The sequence below is a fragment of the Crocodylus siamensis genome, chromosome 15 (assembly GCF_052110815.1).
Source record: "Crocodylus siamensis isolate JL-2025a chromosome 15, ASM5211081v1, whole genome shotgun sequence".
NCBI classification, from domain to species: Eukaryota; Metazoa; Chordata; order Crocodylia; family Crocodylidae; genus Crocodylus; species Crocodylus siamensis.
In genome coordinates this window covers 36,853,195-36,876,035 of record NC_143409.1, presented here as the reverse complement: position 1 = coordinate 36,876,035, position 22,841 = coordinate 36,853,195, and the positions used below count along the sequence as shown (strand labels likewise).

The 22,841-nt window shown below is 42.1% G+C and overlaps 1 protein-coding gene across 3 annotated transcripts in view; it reads right to left on the bottom strand.

Annotated features, from left to right (window-relative positions):
• The window catches only part of THSD4 (thrombospondin type 1 domain containing 4), a 698,655-nt gene that overhangs the window by 622,801 nt on the left and 53,013 nt on the right, over positions 1–22,841 (bottom strand). The window lies entirely within an intron of this gene.

Below are 22,841 nucleotides of genomic sequence, written 5' to 3'. Positions count from 1 at the left end.
GAAGTTTTAAATCTTACATACAACTCTCAGCAGGTGTTTGTAAATGCTGGACATTACCAAAAGGAACTAATCTATGAATTAACCTATTCCTGTTGAATAAAACCACAAACCACATTTCAGGACCAATCCTAACTTAAACTGACATGACCCCAGTGAATTAGCTTGGAGTTGTCAGGTGCCCAGCATTTTTTATTTTATGTACAGGTACAGGTATGATGGGATCTGATGCATGATCCATACAATCACACTTCCTGCTATGCCACATATGCACGGCAGGAAGCACTACTGTAGGATGATCATCATGACAGATCCTATCATGCTTTACTGCCAGTGCCAGGGGAGCCCAATCCTGACTCAACCTACACCAGCGAGCAGCAAACTCCTGTGGCTGGGAGCTCCCTCAGCTGACAGGGCTCCCAGCCACAGGGGTCCCTCAAGGGTCCCTGAAGCAGGGAGACTGCATTTGAGCTCCAGACAACCCCTGTGGTTGGGACACTGTAACAGTTGCAGTCTCACAGACTCGGGGCATGTATTTCTGTTACTAGGAGCCACCATCAGCTGGGAGCTCCCAGGCTTTGGTGTGCACGTGGGTCCCCCACAGCTGGGAGCTCCAATCAGCTGACAGGGCTCCCAGACATATGGGTATAGGCTATACATGCAAATTAAAGCTGAACAGAAAGCAGCCATAAAGTTATTTTCCAGCAATAACATTATAGCTGGTTGGACTTTCTTACAGTGTGATAGCAGCTGATGTAAATAATTTGTACATGTATCCAGTGTAAATAAATGGTGCAATTAACCGCTAAATTGCATAATAAATGTAATGTGTAGAGGGGGCCTAATGCTCCCTGACCAACAACTGAACACTAATGAAAACTGGCAGAATAGAGAAGGCTCAGCAAAAGACAATAAACAATGAAGCAGTACAACTGCAGAGTACCAGATATGAATAAAGGACCAAGGCAGACAAGGTTCTTTGGATAAATGTGATATCTTTTATTACGCCAGCTAAATAGATGGAAAAAAATGTTCTTTGCAAGCTTTTAGGCATAAACACTTTTCCTCAGGCTTAGGGAGAGTCTGCTGTTTTGTGCTCTCCTGGATGGAATAGAAGCCAATATGCAAATACAGGTCTGTGAAAATGTAAATGCATGGCACTGAGGATCAGAGACCATGGGAGACAATAGGTGCAAAGGAGAGAAAGAGGGAAATGTTGACCTGGTGACAGAATGTAGCTGGTAAAATAGAGAGAGAGGCCACCTAGGGTTAGCGGACGGCAGGCAGGTTATAATGTGCCATAAATCCAAAGGGAGAGGCACCTCAATGACAACCCCTGATCTTGATCACAAGATTCATACCCACCACTTTAGCTCCTGGGCTATGTATGGACAGTCAAAAACCTGAGGCTGAATCAATTCAATCTTCAAAGGTTAGTTTAAGCTGCATAGATTGAACTGATAAGCAAGTGAACAGACATTCACTTTTGATTCCAGAAATGCAGCCACATGCATGCAGTAGCACAGGCCAGAAACCAGGGGATGCTAAAGCATACCTCCTTGCTTGGCTGGAGTAAACAGCTTGGGCCAAGGCTAGCCCACCCACACTGCAAGAGGGGGATTGCATGGAGGTAAAAAGCATCCTGGGATGCTGGGGGACTGAGAATTAACTTGATTCTAGAGGTCATCTAGGACAGAAGTTCAATAACCTGATTTAACCCAAATCAGTTATGTCTGATTCTGTATCCATCCAAGTTTATCTTAAACTGGTTTCAGCCATTTTGGCAATGGCTTAGGTGCGCTGAATTTCTGTTGTGTTACAGATTTGAACCAGTTTCCAATCACTTACATTGAATTATGTGCAATTTTTGTCCCTAGCTCTGGAGCCAAGGAGAAACTCAGCTGTCTTCTTCCCCCTCAGATACAAGCTTCTAGCCTCATAAATGCAAATAAAATCTTGAACACATATACCCCAAGAAACACTGGGAGGCAAAGAGAAAGAATTCAAGATTTGTTATGTTTTTTAAAATAATCATATTATATTTAACCATTGATTTTTGAATACCTGAAGCTGATGCAGTTCAAAGAAAAATGAACAGAGTTCAAGTAAACAAGACATTCTGGCCTAAATCCAGCTATGTATGTAAGTATATTCCTTATTTAAGTCTCATTTGACTTCAGAAAGACTTTTCATGTGTTTAAAATTAAGCATGCGCTTAAGTATTTAACTAAGGTGTTAGTAAAGAAATCAACTGAAGTCTCACCGTAGGAAATGAACTCCAAAGTCTCCTAAATAGCAGAGTTTGGCATATGTTAGAAGGATCTGGTCCCCTTTCTTTATCCAAAAGAAAACAGTGTGGATATACTGGCTTACTTCATAATGAAACTAGCTGCAATCTGACTAACCTCCATAGCTGTAATGTTCTCTCTGTGCTGAAATCCAGCTGACAGAACTGGAGGAATGAGAAGCCTTTTTACAGTCTGACCTCCCTTCATGAGCAGCAATGGCCAAGATTCTTCCTTGAAACAGCAGGCAGGACTTGGCCCTGCAGACGCAGGCATAGTTCCAAGGCTGATCTTGTCATGATGCATTAAAACTACCACTGTACTTTTTCAGCAAGTTAAAGTTTGGCTCCTCTGCACCTCAAAAGGATTGCATGTGAATTAAGTATCCAGGAATAAGGTATTCTAATTTCTGCTTCTTAAATTCCAAAATACCAGTCTTCATTGAAGTGGAAGCTGCATGCTATATTTGAGAGACTTGGCAGTCCCCTTTAACCACTGTGGCACAACATAACATTCTGTGCCAATACATTATTTACAACATACTTAGTTTTAACAGATATATAATCTCATACCATTTTTGGGCTTGCATGAATTAAACAACTATGTTACGTATATGGGGAGATGTCAATACCTAATTTATTCAAACCCTATACAACACTACAATTGCACATCCTGTATAATTCACAGTATACATTAAAAGACAGTTTCACGTTTACTGAGTTCTTGGATATGCAGATGCAACACACAATGAATTAAATGGAAGTTGTACATACATATCCAAAGGGTAGGTTATGACAATGTGTTTTTAATAAAGTCCTCTGTGCATAAAACGGCTAACCAGAGGAGGCAAACAGGATGCATTTTGCAAGAAATAGAGGAGGGGATGATGACAAAGGAAAGTAAAGATATGGAAAGCAGTTAAATGTTTTCCATGTGGATAAAAATCTTCTCTTCTTTTGCATTGTATTTTTCACTGTTTTCTTTTCACCCACTCCAGGAGCTATAGTAAAAAGCTCTGATTGGGTGGACCACAGAAGAAATTTCAAGGCAAGACTCATCCTGCAGATCTTACAGACCAACCCAATTTGAACTTCTGGCTTTTTCTTATAAAGGAAGGGAGATTCTTAAAACAACTTAATTCTCTTTAAAAAAAAAAAAAAAAAAAAGTAAGGTAAAAAGCATGTTTCCATGGGCTTCTGCTAACATTCTTAAAACTCAGTGTTACATAGTCTGCAAAACACCCACAACAAAAGAAATCCTTTCCATGGAAAGGAACAATTGAGGGATCCAGCTGTTTTCAACTGCCATAAATCTTCATCACACAAAGTCATTATACCTACCCACCCTCGCAATTGCCCACAAAGAATCTGCAGAACTATTTGAAGAAAAAAAAATATTAAATTACAACAAAAGGATTAAATCCCATTTTTAATGGTTAATTACTTTTTTATTTTTGACTACTTGCATGTACTTGAGAGGCAACATTAAGCCTAGATGGACGGTGCAAGTCACGAGTTAAGAGCAAATAATGAAAAATTATATGACAGGAAAAGTGGTCAAAAGGCCCTGATGTGAAAGTCCAGCAGAGTATTGCTGTGAATTTACTCTACTAGCAAATACTATTCATCCTTCTGGAAGATGCTAAGTTGGTCTAGCTGATTCACTAATAAAAATGCTTTTTCATCCTACGCAGAGATAAGGAAAATAGACATAGCACCCCAGGATGGGCTAGTGGGACATGGGTTATGAGTAGCAAGACATTCTATAATCAAAAGTAAAATCACTATCATTTTTTCACTTCAGTTATTTTTACACAAGCTCTTATTTAAGTATGTTTCTTCTTTCTAATATTAGGCATCCTGGTTTTCTCTGCTTAAAAATTCCAAATTCTCCAGTTCAAACCCCCCAAATCCACGTTTTTCCGCAATTAAAATGAAATGCCACTATACATATAGGTATTAGCTGAACACAATGTTTTATCTATATATTTAAAATTCTAAAGCAGTTTGGAAGCCTGTCAGTGCCTCAATCATTATAATAAAATAGATTCCAAATACCTATATATTTTGGTGTTTGATTTTGGTTTTTTTATCCTATAAAATCAGAGCTCTCCCTGCCCCCTTCACTCTCCAGCTGTGGCTGTCCCCCCTGCCACCATGTGGTGCTGAGCAGACCTGATATTTTAGTGCCCGGGCCCTGCCCATGCCCTTGCCCCTCACTTCCAAGCCACAGCTCCACCAGCCCTGCTGATGCACCTCACACCCAACCTACAGCTTCCAACCCCCACATCCCTGCCGGTGCCCTTCACTCCTAACCCACAGTCCTGCCCCATCCCTGCCTGTGCCCCTCACTCCAACCCACAGCCTCCCACCCTCCTACACCTGCTGGTGCTCCTCACTCATGAACTCCACCCCTTGCCCCCCACTCCAGTCCCGCTGGAGGGGGTGTCCAGCTGCAAGGGCAATGGAGCTAGGGCCATGGCCCACAGCCTCCTGCTCCTCCAGCAGTGCCTGAGTACCAGCTGCCACCTGTGGGAGGTGCTGGCTGCTGTAGCCAGAGACTGGGCTGGTATGCACACAAGATAGGCAGTCAGTGAAAATGTAGACTGAGGAGTCAATGGGTGAGAGACAGGCTGGGGGCATGGGGGGAAAGAGAGAGAAGGGGGATGAATAGTGGAGAGATACCTAGGGAATCAGATGTCAGGCAGGTTATAATGTGTCATAAATCCAATGTCTATATTTAGTCCATGATACCAGCCCAGCCTCTGGCTTCTTTACTTTCCATTCCATCCAGGAAGAGCACACACCAACTGCTGAAACTTCCTTAGCCTGACAAAGGGTTTTTGAACCTGAAAGCTTGCTTAATGATTGTTTTCTAACTATTCAAGTTGGTCTAATAAACAATACCAGATTCATGCACAGAACCTTGTCTGCCTATGTCCTTAGACCAACACAGCTACAACCTACACCTCAGTAGATTTGTGTGTTTTATGTGGATCCTTCAAGGGTTAATTCACTTAAAACGTTAGCTTCACCTGCCATAGCAGGGCCCTAATTTTATGGCAGTTTAGATAGTCCCATAACTTTACCTAGACTTAATTAACCCAAGTCATACTGGATCATAAAAATGGCAATATTCAATTACTTGAATTTCAGTAGCACAATAAGAAGCCCATTGAGCAGATACTGGATCCCAAGGTAACTATAAGATTTTGCTTCTCGCTATTTGTCAAAACCAAAATTCTTTATGGAAACATAACTTCAACAAAATACTCATTTGGAAACTTCCTCAAATCTGGCCTGGAATTTAAAGGGAGGAAAAGCTCTACAGAACAGCCAATGGCCTGGTAGATAGAGCACTCACTCAGGCAATGGTCCAACTTAGATCCCTGGCAGATGTTACAATTAAGATGCAATTACCCTGTTAATCACACCATAAACAATAACCCTGTCACACATTCAACAAATTAATGGTGTGACCAAACGAGAAACAGGCCATGAAAATATTCCAATGTATAACATTTCTATGGCTGGTTTCTACTGGAGCTTAAATTGAATGTGCAGCAGGGTAATGAGAGTCAGCTCAATACTCTGGTGGGGTCCTGGCCCCAGGACCACATGGGAGTCTTGAACCAGCTCTGGGGCTGATAGTCAGACCCAGCCCTGGGACTCCACCTGGGCTGGAACTGGCTCCAGTGCAATTCCAGGGCTAGGACCAGCAGTCAGTCCTGATCGTTGGTCCCAGCCCCAGGACTGCACAGAAGTCTGAACTGGCTCCAGCCAGGTACCACACTGGAGTCTTGAAGCAGCTCCAGTACAGTCCTGGGGCTGGAACCTACAATTTCAGATCCCAGTCCCTTGACTATGCGCGAGTCTGGAACCAACAGGGATTGCAGAGCAATCTCAAATGGTTTCAATGTAGTTGCAGGGATGCAGCCAACAATCGCCTGATTATCAGTCCCAACCCCAAGACAGCTCAGGTTCAGCCAGCTTGTGGGCACTCAGCTTTCAACTCTCCACTGCAAGGGAAGCCCAGGATTCTGGGTTCCCTCTGCATGGGCAAGTAGTAATGATGCTATTGGGATCTGATTCCTGATCCCAAAAATTGCACATTTAGTCATGTACATGTAGCATCACAGGATGCATAAGTGTTGGGATTGGGGATGAGATCCCATTGTGCCTTTAAACGAATGTGTTCCACTGGCCTTGGTTTCTAAAACTGCCTGATTCAAAGAGGTGAACAAGTTGGAGTCTCCAGCATCCTAAGTGATTGTCAGCTAAGTACCAGACTTCTAGCTATTGTTTATGGTGGATGTCCCTGTTCATGACAAAAATAAATAAATACATTCACAAAACACTTGTTTTCTTTCTGCACTGGAACAAAAAAATCCTTGAAGCTTCCATTTAAATTGGGGGGGGAAGGTTTGCAAAATGGAATTCTTGTTTTCTGGCCAGCCCTGAGTACCCCGTCAGTGTTGTGCGCTCATCTACAACCATAATATTTCTCTCTCCATTCAAATACATCCCAAAGATTGGCTTCTTCCCCTCAGTATTAAAATTTGTGGCTATAAAAGTCGGAAGAATGTACATTATAAAAGTTCACCTAGAACAAGAGAAATTTATACTGTAATAACAATTATAAGAAACACGCTACAAAAAAATTGTGACTTTTTCAGAAGTGCTTAGCAAACAAATCCATGAACTTGCAGATAGCAATTGCTCAGATCTCTAGTGACTGGTAGAAGAATGGAGCAGAGGCCAACCAAAATATCACTACACAATATGTGTACATTTGCCTGGTTAGTGTGCTCTGCTATTTTAATCCTTCAGTGCATTTTTGGAAGCCTTTAATCAGAGATGTAGTAAACTGTTTGAATTTTACAGTACATGGTAAGTGTAAATACTACCAGCTTAGATGATTTCAGTTTCCGTTCTTTGTATTAAAAACCCTGCCTGAACATCTGTGCCTGTGAAGATTAAAGGACTGAAAACCCTGGAAACAGAAGATCTTTGTATCCACAAGTCACTGCAGAATGCTACAATGCCTGGGAAGCTTAACTGCCCCACCAACTGATTTTGCCCACATCTGAAGGGTCTTTAATATTATCTAAACACTCTAGAGGGTAAAGCAGCTTTCCATCAATTTAACATAGTCCTTGTGCTAACACAGCTTTAGACTGCCTCCAAACTACGCCTAATCTTTTACACCAAGAGCACATCTATTGTTGGCAGTGAAATTAGTGGTCAAGACTATTGTCCACTGGGAATGCAGCCAAGATCACATTTACTTTTAAGAAAACTCATGGCCCACTTCTGATCTCACCTGCACTCATTTTTGTACTAATGCAACTTATCTAACTCCGCAATTACTCCTGATTTACACAAATATAAAGGAGATCATGAATCAGCACTCAGACTCTACAGCCAAGAAGCTTTAAACATTATTTTATATAAGTGTGTGTGTGTGGAGGGAGGGGATAGATAGATATCTATATATTAGGGCTGTGTGACTCTTCAGTCTCTGATTCAATTTGGTAGAGATTTGACCAGATTCAGTGGCCAAATCTCCGCATCTGAATCAAACCAGAGGACTCTTTAATCTCTCTAAATCAATTCCAACAGATTCAGTGATTCAGACACAGATACAGCTTCAAATGGTTTTTCTACATACCTCTAGGTAGCAGGGGCTCTGAACCCTGTGGTGCTGGAGCAGATGCAGCATCCCACAGAAGCACAGGGGGCTCTCTAGTGCACTTGGCAGCAGACCCAGAAGTGCCAGACACCAGGGAGCATGCTGGGGGGCCCCCGTACCCCCCCCCAGCTCAGTGACTGGTGCCTCCTGGGTCAGGGGAGGGACACCCAGGGTCCCCTGCAGCTGATTGCCATGCCATAAGGGCACAGAGGACCCCCAGTGCGCTCTCCAGCAGACCTGGGATAGATGGATAGATAGATAGATAGATAGATAGATAGATAGATAGATAGATAGATAGATAGATAGATAGGTCTAGAGTCTGAGTGCTGATTCATGATCTCCTTTATATATACATAGAAGGCACATGCTCCTTCAAGTACTGAATGCTTTCTCCAAGGCATACAGCACTCTCACCTACTTATTCAAGGCTTTTAAATTCAATTCCCTTATATTAAGATGAGGCTCTTGCCATCACATATTTATCTACATGTATCCCAGAATACGTATGCTTTGTATGATAACAATAAAAATTACACTTAAAAAAAAATACAATGCCAATTCTAGGTAAGTCCTCCTACTACCACTCAAGGGGGGGGTGGGACTTAAAGCATCCCTATTCCTTAAGGCAGGCAGTTGAAAGTTTCCCTTGCCTAAAGTTGCACTGGTCCAAAGCCTAGGACAGGGAGCACTGGATCATGTACCAGTGAGAGATCTGAGGTCCAGTATTGTACAGCTCACCTGATCCTCAAATGGGTAGTTTCACATAAACTTGAAAAGAGATTCTCAGTTTTCCACAGAGGCACAATATTTACTGTTAGTCCTGAAAGGTCAAAAACTTAAAGAAGTTACATTGTTGTGTATAGAAACAGTATTTTCAGATCTCTGTAATAAAGTTGGTCCAAACAGTCTTTATTCTCAAAAGGAAATGGCAAAGAGCTTTTATACATTCAACCTTTTGTATATTTTTCAAGATTTATTTTTATTTTCCTGCATATTTTATCTCACAGTTTGGTGTAGAGTGGGATAGAAGCTTCATGGCAAGGATCAGGTTATGCTCTAGATTGTAGGTTTTCATTTAAAAAGAATATCATCTCTAACTCTTCATGCCTCAACACTTGAGGTGCTCACCATGTCTAGCATGGAGTGCATCCTCACGTGTTTGTTCTAAGCCACAAACATTTACCCTTTACACTCTTTCACCAAGCACTACAACTCACAGATCAGTCTTTTCTTCCTCCACCCCACCAAACATTCTGTCTTGTTTGTATTGACCATGTGCAATTAAATATCTGCCAATCTGAGCAAAGTAAAATATATTTTACTAATGCAAAAATATCACAGGAATTACTATATTGAGATTTAATCTGTTATTAATATGAATATGCATGTTTTAATTCAAATAAACCAGGTCCAGAATTTCCAGATATGTTCCCCCAAAATTTTGAATAATTTTGCCATAAAGTACATGTAGCAGGCTATCACTTTCACAATACAGTTTTTATTTTCCCTAAGGGAAACTTGTCTCCACAGGAAATAACAAAGTATAAACAAGCAAGTACATAAACAATAAGTAATTAAATAAAACCCTGCAGTCCTTTTCCAGACCTTGAGTAACCCTGGCTCTGTGATGCCTCCTCAACACCTCCACCTTCCTTCTCTCTCCTTTCAACCTTCTCTGGGAGCTTTTACTTCTTCAGGGGCCATCCAACCATCCCCATCAGCTGGCACAGCCCTCCTAGACAGGCAGGCAGGCAATCCTCTTTCAACTGTCCGCAGCTGAGCTGCAGCCCCTGAGCCATGCACCCAGTTACAATACAGTTTTATTCATTTTATTCACTTTCTTCCTCTCAAGTTTGAGTAACTAGCTATTAAAGCAAAGAAATATAACCAATACAAAAAAAACCAAAAAACAAACCTGTTTTAGTCTTGTAAACCAGGCTCTCTTGTAAAACAAGTGGCATATACCAAATGCACCAATAGATAGTGTAAACATTTTACTAGTACCCATGTGAAGCAACTTGCATGATAATGCACCATGCCTGGGTACATACATTCCAGAAGGTTAGATCGAGTTAAAAATGGCCACCTAAACTAAGTCAGAAATGGGGGGACTAGCAGGGAGTACTTGGGGAAATAAAGGGAGAAGCAGGGTCCTGGAAGGGGGCGGGGGGGAGTCAGGAGTCTGTAGTTGGGTAGGGGAGGGCAAGTGGGGTCTGCAGAGAAGGATCAGGGGAATCAGCAGGACTAACATGGTCCACAGAAGGGCAAGCATGATCCACAGGAGGGATTGGGAGGTCTAGTGGGTTCTGCAAAGGGGAATAGGAGAGTCCACGGGATGTTTCTGGGGTCCAGGAGGGTTTGGTGGCATCAGTTGGGCTCACAGCATGTTCAGGGGACATGGGAGGATGGGGGGCTCTCCCCTCCACCCCAGGACCGGGGATATTTTTAGCCCCCCTGACATCCCCCACCCCCAGATAAACAATCCCTAACCCCACTGAACCTAGTCCCCACACCAGAACTTATTTCCTTGGATCCTGGCATAAGTGAATGCTGATAAAACTGGCATCAGGAGTAACTTATAGGATAGAGGGTTTGGTGGGCTCCTGGAAGGCAGGGAGTACAGGCTGGTCTGTAGGGGGGGTGCTGTCCATTTGGGGGTGGGGTGAGGGGCTGGAGGGCCAAAAATAGCCTGGTGCCAGGGGGGCAGGTAAGAAAAGCACAGCTCCAGGGCTAGGGCCAACAGCTGGGGTTTTCTAACCCTCAGTTGTGCTGGGAACTGTACAGAAGTTTGGAACAGTTAGATAGGTCTAAAAATGTCAAACCTGATCCAAGTTACACATCCTCAGAAGGTAAATTTTTAGACCAACCTAACCTTCCTGAACTTCTGTACAGTTTGCACCTATATTGACCTAACTAGGGATCTAAGTGTGAGGTCTGCACCTGGGTAAACTAAGTTAGATCACATGGCCATTTTTAATACGATCTAACCTCCCCCTAACTTCTTTGAATGTCTGTATGCACCCCGTGATCCAAAAGGGAAGTGCAACTATGGCACTACAACCCTCTGGATCAGCCCCTGGAACTGAATAAGAGGAAGAAGCTGATAAATTTGAAAGCCGATTTTATTTGCAAAAAAATATTTATTTGGTAATAAGCAGTGATTGGGATAGGAAACATAGAAACTTTATTTTACTTAGAACTGGGCAATGTTTTCAACATATCTCTAGAACAGAATTTAATTTGTCTAGTAGTTGAGCAGTATGTGGAGACACTTTTAAAATTGTGGCTCTGTAGATCCTAAAGCATTTAAGTGACAACTTTAAGTAGTCTAGACCATATCTCAGAATTCCCAGAGCTCACTGCTGAGCTAAAGGAGCAATGCTGTTAGCTACAGGCTAGACAGGCTCTATTATTCTGAATCTTCACCATGCCCTGAAAAGCCATTAAAACATAACATTGTCTGAAATATGCAAAATAAATAGGGCCATGAAAGACTGGGTGGAACGTGGACTACATTTTAGGAGTTATAGTGTTTCAAAGAAGGAAAGACATGTCTAAAAGCACAATAATACTCCATGTTGGTTATTTTATACACGAGGAAAGGAATTAAAGAGAAATGAGTGACACCAGCAAATGTTCCCTGTAAAACATACAGATGTAGCAGCTGTGTATGAACACAGTAAGTTACTGCTGTGAAATCTGATTCACCGTGTGCAGCACAGCAGGACCGAACCACGCAGCTTTTTTGTTAACAAGAGCTGACTTCCTGCTTTAGTGAATTCTGGCAAATGGGAAGTTTTAGTTACTGATGGCTGTTCTGGTAGATCTTTCACCTCACCTAGTTTTTTTGAGGAAGTAGGCAGAGGTGTTGCTTAATGTTCATTACGTGTAAATTCAAAGTGGAGATCATGCAAGACCATTAGACCCTTTGTCCTTTACAAAGATTATGGATGTTAACTTTATTATGGCTATTAATTGCATTCCACTTAACTGAAGTAACCAGGGGGTTTATAAAATAAACCTAAAAACACACCTAAAATAAACTGCTACATACACACACGCAAACTTCATGTTTTGAATTAATTTCATTTCATAGAGAAGAGTATTCAGTTTTTGTATTATTCAGCTGAATCCTTCTCAAATGAAAATACAGGAACTTTACTGGGACATGGCAGAAGTGGAACAGAAAGGGAAGATACAGGAAAAGATAATCCACACTCCCAAGGATCATACCTATGAACAAGAGATTATTTCACCTAAAAGGTTGGGTCTGATGCTTGTAAACACATCATTTCTTAAATTAAACTAAAAATCCACATTGACAATTTCAAGAACCAACCTCTCACAATACTTATCATCAGTGTTGCTGCAAGTGTTGCCTTACTTGTACCTATATTCCTTGCCCTCTTCCCTTCTCTCTGTTATTCTTCAAACAGTTTCCCCTTCACAGGCCTGTCTACACTATAGTAACACAACACTGTAACTTGCACTGTGCAATACAAGAGCATCTGAAATGTCACAAGCTGCATCCAGTTTTGGTGGAGTACTGCATCCAGTTTTGGGCTCCACAATTCAAAAAGGATGTGGAGAAGCTTGAGAGAGTCCAGAGGAGAGCCACGCGCATGGTCAGAGGTCAGGAAAACAGACCTTACAATGATAGGCTGAGAGACATGGGCCTCTTTAGCCTGGAAAAGCGCAGGCTCAGGGGTGATCTGATGGCCACCTATAAGTTTATCAGGGGTGACCACCAGGATCTGGGGGAACATTTGTTCACCAGAGAGCCCCAAGGGCTGATGAGGTCGAATGGTCACAAACTCCTGCAAGACCACTTCAGGCTGGACATAAGGAAGAATTTCTTTACTGTCCGAGCCCCCAAGGTCTGGAACAGCCTGCCATCGGAGGTGGTTCAAGCACCTACACTGAACACCTTCAAGAGCAAATTTGGATGCTTATGTTGCTGGGATCCTATGACCCCAGCTGACTTCCTGCCCTTTGGGTGGGGGGCTGGACTCGATGATCTTCCGAGGACCCTTCCAGCCCAAATGTCTATGAAATCTATGAAGCTGCAGTGGAGCAGTGAGTTCAGGCATAACAAAAGAAAAGAAAAAGAAGACAGCCAAAGAATTAAGAAAAATACAACAAACAGGATGTTAATTCACTTTCCCTCTTAGCAAGTCAGTACAAAACCACAACCAAAAAAACCCAACAAAAGTAAAACTGAAAAACAAACCAAATAGCCCATGGAATCAGCCCAAAGTCTGCCTAAATTGTTCTGGGCATTGGGGTTTTATTTGTTTTGACCAACATGAGTACGTAAAGAGAAAACTTCAGTGGGGCACCAGATAGCAAAGATATTTATCAGGAGATGCATGCAAGCATGTAAACCTAGACCTCCTTAATAAAAAGACTGACTAATCAAGGACGTAGAAAAATCAAATAAATATAAGGCCAGAAGAGACCTCAAAAGATCCAAGCTCCTATACCAAGGCAAGATCATGAGAAACAGATTGTGTATTACAAGAAAGAGTATAACCATGGATCCTGGTTTTCTCCAATTTAAAAAGTCCCCAATTTTCAGTTAAAAAAAAGGTAACCCCAAATCCACATTTTCTGTGATTTAAATTAAACACAACTAACATATACACATACACAAACCCAAATCCACATTTTTCCATGATTAAAATGCAACACGGCAAAAGAGACAGAGAGCACGCAGTGTTGCATTTTAATCATTGGAAAAATGTGGATTTGGGTTTGTTTTGGGGGTTTTTTAACAGAAAAGTGGGGATTTTTTTTAACTCAGAGAAAAACCAGGATCCCCAATTATAACTCTGTGAACAAAGTCGATAGTGTGGGAAACCTTAAATTTGGTCTCTTGTAATTTCCCAGCTGCAGTCTCAGTCCCTTCGGGTCACTGGAAAATTGGCACAGTGTGGAGGCGACCCTTTGACACTACTCCACCTCAAGTTAAAAATTTCCCCGTACATGTAGAAAAAAGTTGCATGAAAATCTGCTGATATGACACAATCTAAAGAAGTTTTCTACCTTGCTAATGTCAGAAATTAAACTATTTGGTCTTGCCATGATATCCTGATGATATTCAGACACGGTGTCTGCTCTTACTAAACCTTCACCAAGATTTATGAAGTTGCATCATAACTGTGAAAAGGATTTGGCACTCTGCTTCTGTAAAGGCAATTCTAAACATTTTTTTTAATTTAGATTTTTAGATATTAATCTCCCCCATACAATACTGCAGGAAGTATTGCATATTACAGCTGCTGTAATATGATGGGTTGTCTTTTTTTGAAAATGAAAATATCCGCTAGATACCTGACAGTGAATGATGGTGTTTAGGGTATTTCTTTCTTCCTAGTTTAAGGCTGGCAGAAAGCTAAAGGAAAAACAAACAAGATTAAGCCAACTAAAGCTCATTCGAGGAACACACAGGAACTTCACACTACAATGAATGAAAGAGTCCTGACATTGTATCCGTTTCACTAAAAAAATACTGGCCAGATGCTGAGCTGGTTCAAAACGCTGTACCTCTCTTGCAGTCAGTAATCCTCTGAGGCTGGAGCTTATAAAATTTACAGAGACATAACATGCCACATGTAAGACTCTTATGGGGAAAGAGGTGTGATAGGTCTGCTCCAATGCAATAGTAAAAGAATGCTGCTATTAGCATTCATTTTTCCCTGGAAGGGAAACATGTCCTTTGAGCACATCTTGTTGTTTCATGGATCTTCTTAATGCTGAATTTTATTTCTTTTTTTTATTCCTACGTCCATAGAAAGGCCTAGGTTTCAGAATGACTCAACCTCTAGCTAGTGAGAGTTGCATGCCAGCAACACACACTGCTCCCTTTAGAGGCTAGACACACAAAAAAAGACAGTACAAAATGCTCATCTATAATAAACAGTCCTGTTGGCAAGGCATGGAGTAACAGGGCTGCAATCTCTTATCAGTTATGCACTTTCCCAAAAGTGCATCTAGCCAGTTTTCATAGTTGTGCCTTGTGCTGACATTACTACATATGACACTAGGGCAAACGGTCACATATGGCAACATACTTATTACGCTGCTGGCCAATAACATCATATATAAGTCGATTTAACAGATTTACCCAAACCCAAGATGTCTTCAAATTTAAGATGATCCCCCAATAATTAAAGTCTATAAATGGAAAACGTATAAATTTGTTATAGGTTTTCCATGTAAAGTATCTAATTAATCAGAGGGAAATCTTAAATTCACCCCTCCCTCCACTGCTGCAACACGGAAAGCAGCAGCAAGGGACCATGAAGTAGGGGAAGGAGGTGGCCCTCATACCCCCCGCCCCCACTTATTCTCCCTGCAGCCTGCACCCCCCTGCAGTGCCTGTACCCCCTGCTACCTGCACCCCCTGACCTCCGCAGCCTCTACCCCGCCCCCCGCTCCCTGCGGCCTCTACCCCCTTCCCCCTCCACTTACTGTCAGGTGCGACTCCAGCTCCATTTCTTCTTGGGACAGGGAGCACATGGAAGACCTGGCGCCTCGCCAGCCACACAGCAGCTTTCCAGGGCTGGAGCTGCCACCAACAGCAGCACTGGTGCACAGCCAGGCAGGGACAGCAGCTTCCATGTGCTCCATGCCCTGGGACAGGACGGAGACAGACTTGCAAATGACTGCAAGTGGCAGGTGGAGGGAGCGGGCAGTAGCAGTGGGGAAAGCCAGGGACTGCAGGAGGCAGGTGAAGGGCAGAGGCTGGCAGGGGGGAGGAGGGAGCAGGCAGCTGCTGCAGCTCTGACTCTGGCCCTAACACAGATGAGCTACCTGCCCCCCTGCCCTGTACCTGAATTCATAAAAAGAACCTCATCTTGGATTCAAGTAACTATGATACTTTAAAGAAATCAGGATTCTATTCTCTCCTGGTAATAAAAAAAGAAAAAGGTCTCTCTCTTTTCTGCTCCCTAAAGACAAAACCTAGTCTTTGTAAAGGGTAACACTGAAGCCAGATTCTGAGATCTTTCTTCACCCAGCACCCATTTTTATACCTGTAATTTTGAAATCAATGACACTTAGACATCTAACTGATCTGAAGTCCTTCTGCACTAGTACTTCATGCAATTCAAAGTTGTGCCAATATCTAGTTGTAAAGAGAAAGTAAACCTGACTTTTTACCTCTGCCACATCTGGCTCTTGAGGAAAGAGCTTCATGCTACAATATCGCTAATCCGTCTAGATTGGACTTGTAGGCTTATTTGAAATATTTTGCAAATAGTATTGCACTTTCCTTGGATTCAAGTTGCTTTCTGTTACACTGGTATGTACTTACATAGCAATGTCACAAGCTTCAGTGTCATTTCTTATAATTTCCATTAATGTGATAGAAAAGAATTTTGTTGTTTACATCCAGAGATGACAGCAGCTTAACTCTTAATAGTATAAGACATGAAAAATGCAACTGTGATATGTAAAGGAGCAAAGCAGGACTATGACAACACAGCTTACTATCAAGGCACGGTAGGATAAAATTGGTGAACTCACCACCAAAAGATAAAGTAAGTAAATGCACAGGAAAAATATATTGGAAATGTATTTGCTTTGATGGTGACGCTTAGGAAAATAAATATAAATCTTACATAGTAAGAGCCCTGACGCTTCTGTACATAGAAGCAGGATGTGTATAAGAAACATTTAACAGGTATTACAGGGAACAAGGGGAAAATTGAATGAAAAAAGGAAATGTAAAGCAGCAATAAAATGTGCAGTGAGGGGGTCACTCAGACCTTCAAGACTGAAAACTATATTAGGGATAGACTTCAGATAAGACACTGAGAGCTTAATTGATCTTTCCTGAGCACAAGTAGCATGAAAAGCAATTAAATATTCTATCATCGAACTACAACTCATCTTTGTTTACCACCATTAGAAGTTAGCCTAACTTCACGATGACACTGTACATATTTAGAAATTATGCATCATAAAAATAGGAAATGAATACAGGCGGTCCTCAGACTTACAACCCAATTGGTTCCTGAAAACTGCATCTTAAGTCAAAACATTGCAACTGAGAACCGATTTTCCCATAGGAAACAAAGTTATAAATGGGGGATTGGTTCCCGAACCAAGGCTTGATACCCTATTCTTACCAAAAATACCCCAGAATTTTGTACTTAATCTATTATATTGTAAATAGCAAGCATATTGATTTGGAAGAACTTCTTTGAGGTGACTTTGCTAGACTTTTTGAAGGGTTCTTGGATTCGTCTCAGGAGTCCTGGCTGCAGGTTTTTCTGGAGTCTTGTCTGCTTTCTTAAAGAAAGCGTCCAAGGAAGTTTGAACAGATGTTCTCCAGGGAGATAGGCAATGCAGCAAACTTGTTCACTGAGGTGGTGTCATGTCAGATCAAGCGTTGTAAAGTCGAAACTCACATCAGAAAGTTGAAACAGGGTGTCAATTTATAAACGTTGCAAGTCGAGGACTGCCTGTACACTGAAGGCCACCAATTGAAACTGCTTTTCAAAAGCACAGCATCTCCAAAATGAAATCGAAGTGCAGAACAGGGTGTGTTTTGGTAGTTCCACATTACAGATACAGAACATTGCAAATAGCTCTGCTGTTATTGTTCTCAGGAACCACACAAAGATGTTCTTCATTTTCAGACCTGTGCCCATAAGTTCAATGATACTTGTCAGATTCAAAGGTCCATAGGAAAAAAGTATGTAATGTTCAGTATTTAATAGTTTTTCTGATGTTAGACATTTTGGTACAGTCCCACTGTTCTCTGCAATTGACAAGCTTGAGTTTCAAACACTTCCATTTCCATATTATCAATTCCAAAATTAAATATATTACCCACCAAAAAACCAGAGCATTTCTCACCAAGTATTATCCGAATAATAACTGTACAACATATTTCTGTAAAAGTAAAATCCTATGATTTTCAGTGCAAAAAGAGGGAACTAAGTTGGGAAAAGGTCATATTGAATTTCAATTGCTCCTGAAAGCAGCAAATGTGCTGAAGAAGAAACAGCAAACAAGAAAAATAAACTCTCCCAACTGATGCTGTCATCTCCACAGTCTTTTTCCATTTGCTTTTCTCCACTGTGTAAGCCATTTGGCTAATTTTCCTATCTAACTAAATTTAGGTTGTTGTGCCAGAAATCAGTTTATTTCTACATTTTTGAGGAAAGGAATCCACTGAACTCAGCTCTTGCAGAAATTGCTAAAGGCGAGTTTTCTTTTTCTCCTAAAATATTTCTTCCAATATGTTGGAATAAAGAAAGCCTTCCCCCTTGGGCCCCGGGGGAGGCACACCTGGGCCACGGGTTAGCAAGGATTTAGTTAGGGAGCTTCTGGAGGGGTTGGATGTATTCAAGTCAGCCGGTCCGGATGATCTCCACCCTAGAGTTCTAAAGGAACTGGCCGAGGTCATTGCAAGTCCCCTGGCACGGCTTTACGAGCACTCGTGGTGCTCTGGTGTGGTACCGGAGGACTGGAAGAGGGCCATCGTGGTCCCCATCTTCAAAAAAGGGAGAAAGGAGGACCCGGGAAACTATAGGCCGGTTAGTCTTACCACGATCCTAGGCAAGCTGTTTGAGAAAATTATGCTGGCACACATCCAGGAGGGGCCAGCAGGGGACTTCATGCTTAGGGGCAACCAACACGGGTTCATCAGTGGCAGGTCCTGTCAGACCAACCTGGTAGCTTTCTATGATCAGATCACCAGATCATTAGATGCAGGGGTAGCAGTGGATATAAACTTCCTGGACTTCCGGAAGGCTTTCAACACTGTCTCTCACCCCGTTCTCATTAAAAAACTGGGGGACTGTGGTGTAGATACCCACACAGTCAAACGGGTCGCCAACTGGGTGGAGGGCCGCACCCAGAGGGTGGTGGTGGATGGGTCCTTCTCAACCTGGAAGCCCGTGGGCATTGGGGTCCCCCAGGGCTCAGTCCTCGGGCCCGCACTGTTCAACATCTTCATCAGTGATTTGGACGAGGGGGTAAAAAGCACCCTGTTCAAATTTGCTGATGACACTAAGATGTGGGGGGACGTGGGCACACTGGAAGGATGCAACAGGCTACAATCAGACCTAGGCAGGTTACAAGGGTGGGCAGATGAGAATAGGATGGGATTCAACACAGACAAGTGCAAGGTAATGCACCTGGGGAGAAACAACCGGCACCATACCTACAGGTTGGAGAACTCCCCTCTTGTCAGCACGGAGGCGGAAAAGGATCTGGGGGTCATCATTGACTCCAAGATGAACATGGGCCGGCAGTGTGGGGAGGCAGTCAGGAAGGCCAACCGCACCTTGGCATGTATCCACAGATGCATCTCGAGCATGTCCAAAGAGGTGATCCTCCCCCTCTTTGCGGCACTGGTCAGGCCACAGTTGGAGTATTGCGTTCAGTTCTGGGCGCCGCACTTCAAGAGAGATGTTGACAACCTGGAGAGGGTCCAGAGGAGGCCATTCGTATGATCAGGGGACAGCAGGGCAGGCCCTATGAGGAGAGGCTACGGGACCTGAACCTGTTCAGCCTCCACAAGAGAAGGCTGAGGGGGGATCTTGTGGCCTGTTATAAACCAGTCAGGGGGATCAGCAGGCATTGGGGGAGTCACTGTTCCCCCGAGCACCGCCAGGAGTGACCAGGAATAACGGTCACAAGCTGGCAGAGGGTAGGTTTAGGTTAGATATCAGGAGGCGCTACTTCACGGTCAGGGCGGCTAGGGTCTGGAACCAGCTTCCAAGAGAAGTGGTGCTGGCTCCTACCCTGGGGGTGTTTAAGAGGAGGTTAGATGTACACGTTGCTGGGGTCGTTTGATCCCAGTACTCTTTCCTGCCCAGGCAGGGGGTCGGACTAGATGATCTGCTCAGGTCCCTTCCAACCCTAGAAACTATGAAACTACATTTCTTCACTGACACTGAAAGTCCTAAACACAAAATGCAAACACAGCCAATGGGTCAAATCCTATTAGAATTATACCCAAGTCAGTATCTCAAACTAAGTAAAAACTTAACATCAGAAAAATACATGGACTTTTGTTTAAAAGCAGCTTCCAAACAAGCTGATGTAAGATATGATCTTAAAACAGTAACCTATTCCAGGATGCCTTGAAGGCAAAGGCATTTCTACCCCTGATAACCTTTATACACTTTTTTTTAAAAGAGGAAACAAAGAATAGAAATTATTAATAAGAGTCTTTTAATGGGAGGGGTGGGGGGAAGGAGGGGGTCGGACAACCCATCAACAAAAAAAGTCCTTTTTCCTAAACTTAAGAAACATGGTCTCATTTGCACTTTGGGTGTCTAAAGACATTACAAGTGCTTTCCCACCAATTGTTTCATCTCATTTCCCAAAACACCTCCAAATAAGAAAATAATTGTACTGTTTAGAAATATTTTAGTGGAATGTTCAGCCAACAATTCAAGGCCAGTAATACAACTGTATTTCCTGTCTGTAGCTTTCACAATAAAAAATAAATAAGCCAACTCTGCAAGGTGCAGAGAGAAAAATCAGAATATTTTCCAGAACCACATGCTACAACAAAAAGAATGCAAAGACTTGCATACATGCTCAACTTTAATCTCTAAGATAAACATACGAGTAAGGGCCACATCTAAATACTCGTTATTCATCGAGATTGGCTCAGATCACCCATTTTCCATAGAATGCACTGACTGCTGGTCTGTTATTTTTAGTTTTGCAGAGCCTTACATAAGGATCTATGAAAGATACCAAACAATGTTAAGTAGTATTGTTCATTCCAACGTTAAATTGAGCTACTGTTTCAAAGCAGGAAGCCCTGCTCACCCACCAAGGACTGAACTTCCTCTCTGCTGATCTGCAGTTCTTTCCAAACTCAGTAAAAGGGGGTTAGTACAAAAACACAAAAAGGAGCCACTAACAGGAGAAAAGTTACTCCCACAGCAAACATACGCCTGAGTCTCAGTACAAGCAAAACAGGAACTCTTCCCTGAATTACAAAGCCAAGAGCTGACACTCAGTTAGAAAGATGTCTGTCTTAGTGTCAGGAGCTAACAGCAGCATTTTTTGTCTAGTGGTTGACTCATAAGTCAGAGAGATTTGGGGAAGTTTAATGAGTATGTACCTCTGGTGTAAGCTAACTTTGGCATAAATAGGAGCTGTCCTATGTCAGGACTGGGAGTGACAGATAGACTTTGAATCCGTGTGGAACCTTCACTGGGGAAGTCGCCATCTCTCTCGTCTACAAAAGAGTGAACAGTTTCACAGTGGTCACCAATGGTGTTTCCTAGGAACTGAAAAAAACATCCCTTAATGCCAGTCTTTTATCTTTTTAAACTAATACATATGAAGGCCCAGACTTACTGCATTTCTTATTCAATTAACCCAGAATTAATTTGATGTTATTACACTTAATTTGGGAATTTACTAGAATGACACTGCTGTTTCTTTCAGTTCCCCTATTTTACTTAATAGCTTTTTTTAAGTCCATTTAGAAGCTTAATTATGCCACTGGCAGCATAACAAAACAGAAAGGCTAAGTAGCAGCAGGCAGCTGAAAACAGATCAGCACCAGTCGCTGCCATGCCCATCTTAATCATACAATATTCAAACCAAAAGTTATTAAATAAGCAACATGCTGCATGGTGCTTGTTCTTTGGATCAAAGCTATTAGGTAGTTGTCCCAGGCCAAAAAGTTGCAGTCTGGACTTCACTGAACTTGTATTACACCTCGATGCCACAGGATCCCCCAAAGAGTTGAATGTGACAGCTGTGCTCTTCAAGAGTAATGGATTTTTCAGCAACATATCACGAAAGCTGAAATCAGATTCACTGAGATGGCTAACCCACAGCTTTCGAACTTCCCTCCCTCATGTAGCAAACTTGCCACGAATCTCATTGCCTTCAGGGAAAATAAAATAACACCACCCTCCCCCTCAAAATTTTATACAACTTAATTTTAATTTTTACACAAAACCAACATATTTATTTAAAAGATGTATGTACTCTCTATAGGAAATGTTTAATTTGTGAGGATTAGGCTACTTGGTATATTTAACAGTTATAATGTACTGGGATAATACATGATAAGACCACGCCTGATGCCCAGAAAAGATTTTAAAAAGCTACCAAATTGGTTCTTAGTATAATTCAAGGTGCTGGTTTGGATCTATAAAGCTATGCATGGTTGGAATCCAATCTGTCCATCTCTCATATTTCCATCCTTGTGCAATAAATAACCTGCCAGCTGAGATCAGCAAGACACTCCTACTAATCAACCCCAGATTCAAACACTGGTTTAGAGACATGGAGACGCGACACTTTTGGTGGGCAGTCATTGGCTCAGGAATTCTCTGCCACATTTGTCTTACAGACAAAGCGAAGTGTATTGACCTCTAAGGCATGCTCCAAGGCTTATCATTTTACTCTGCCTTTTCCTAAGTAAGTAGCCTGAATAGGTTGGTTTTTATGGTCATTCACAAAAATATTCTCTACTCTTTTTTAACAATAAAACTAGCTGCAAATACAACGTTAATTATCCCCCTGTCATTTGCACCAAATCATTCCTCTAATTTATAAGCATTCACCTGTTTAACAATGGCAAGTCTGTTTTAACTAAGTAAATCAATATCTTATCACTACTTTGTATTCTAGGTTTGGTTCTTCTGCTGTTCTTCTGCTATAAAGCTTTTCAGTAACTGACAGATGGAATTATTTAAAAATTAATTTTACCACCTCTAGGATACCACAAAGAATAAGGGCCCAACTCCAACATACCCAGTTTTCCCAGAGTCACAATGGGCCCTTTGTGTTTCATCTAAATTTGATACAATTTAATGAGTAACAAAACCATTAACCAATAGTTGCACAGAGCAACCAAATTCATACTCT